A 2108-nucleotide genomic window follows, 5' to 3' on the forward strand; every position below is an offset into this window, starting at 1 on the left:
CTCGCACCCCGCTGGGGGCTGTAACGTGCCGCCGGGTGCGTCGCCCAGGGGCGGATGGATTTCACCTGCCCCTCCAGCCAGCACTTTGGGATGCTGCAGCCTGAAACAACGCCCCTCCACCACCCATTTGCGTTCTTTAGGTGTCAGGCTGCAACTCTGGTTGCAAAAGTCAAGTTTTCCCCGCTTCGACCACAGTTACTGGGGGAGAAAGAACCTCGGGGTTTTTCTGGTTTGGCTTTGTCCGCAGAGACTTGCTGCCATCCGTCAGGTCCCAAGGGGAGGATGGGTGCCTGGAGGGAGGGAATGTGGGCCGAGGCCCGGTATGGCCCTCGCAGGTCTGGCCTCCCTCGGGATTTCTCCTAGACAGGCCCTCCAAGGCTTCTTTTCTTTTCTTCCTTTTTCTTTATTTTAATTTCCGAGGTCTTCCTCTCCCGTCCTCCAGCCATTTCTTGGCCATACGCTGTGTCCACCAATAACAGCCTCTGGATTGTGTCTCTGATAACAAAAGATTGACTCCTCTCCACATGCTCTAGAGTCCGGTTCGCCTCGCAGGGACCCTGTTTAGCTTTGGCCGCGATGAGGAGATGAGGAGGAGACCCCCAAATCCTGGCACCCACCCGCAGGAGGGCTCACTGTGGGACTCCTGCTCAACAGAGAGCTGTTGAACCCTCTCCTGAGCTGGGCCTGGGCCTGCAGGCAGGTGTCTCACCTGGAATAATGGCCAAGAACAGCTGGTTAGGATGTTTCATTCTACCTGAGTCCTCCGGGCCTTCCTCCCTCACCTCACATCCCTCCTAACACCTTGCACACCTGCATGTCAGCATGTGACGCACAAGGTGCAGTTTTCCTATTTTGTGTGCGTGTGTGTGTGTGTGTGTGTGTGTGTGTGTGTAATTCACTTCTGCCCCGGAATGAAAGCTGTGGGAAGGCAGAGACCACATCGGCTTTGTTCATTGTTGAGCCTGTAGCATGGGACCTGACTCCTGGCAGGTGCTCAGATAGGTCTTTGCTGGGTGCTGGTGCGGAGGGAGTGTGGTTTCTCCATGCTAACGTGCCCCACCTGGCTTCAAAGGTGAAAACCCCATCTTTTCCCTGGAGGGGTTCAGGTCACCAAATGCTTGTGGGGGATTATAAGGTTTTTCTAGCCATTTTGGGTGGCCATCCCAAGCTGAATAACAATAAGGCTGCCTTCTCCACCCCTGTTCATACTAGTAAGTACCTACTTTGTGACTCAAGCTGAGCTGGGAATGAAGCATGCTCCTGTGATGAGGCCGTAGGATGGTTTGCTCTCAAAACCCCTTACTACTTTTAAAAATTACAGAGATATCCTAGCCGGTTTGGCTCAGTGGATAGAGCGTTGGCCTGCGGACTGAGGGATCCCGGGTTCGATTCCGGTCAAGGGCACATGCCCTGGTTTTGGGCTCAGTCCCCAATAGGGGGCACGCAGGAGGCAGCCAATCAATGATTCTCATCATTGATGTTTCTCTCTCCCTCTCCCTTCCTCTCTGAAATCAATAAAAATATATTTTTAAAAAATTACAGAGACCACCATGTATTTTATTTATATGTATTATGCCTTTCAATATTCGTTGTATTAGAATGAAAAGTGAGAAATGTTTAAGACACAAGAATACACAAGCACACATTCCAGGAGTCATCAGGGTGATGATATCATCACATGTCATGTCCTTTCTAGAAAACTCCATTGTATACACAAGGAGGGTGATCAGAGCACGTGACATCACAATATTGAGAAAATAGTTTTGGCGTTGAGAATCCCCTAGCAAGGCCCAGGGACCCCACTTTGAGAACCGCGGGCTAGAAAACATGTCACAACCTTTAGGGATCTTCATCTCAGCTGTCACTCTCCCCAGTTGCCAGGGCCACACCCTGGGAGCAGGAGCCCCAGCTTTGTGTGAGTGATTGTTGGGTGGTTTCGCTTTATTGCTGTTATCGGCACTGATTTATCAGGCCCTTTTAAAAAGGAAGGTTGTGGGTGCCAACACACCTGCGTGGGCCCTGCATTCTTGGAGGTGTCGTCACATCCTCTCTCCCCTCCCCCAGGGTGTGGCATCCCTCTTTACTTGGACTTTCCTTTCTCGGAGGGA

This window comes from Myotis brandtii, unplaced genomic scaffold (assembly GCF_000412655.1).
Source record: "Myotis brandtii unplaced genomic scaffold, ASM41265v1 scaffold225, whole genome shotgun sequence".
Lineage (NCBI taxonomy): Eukaryota > Metazoa > Chordata > Mammalia > Chiroptera > Vespertilionidae > Myotis > Myotis brandtii.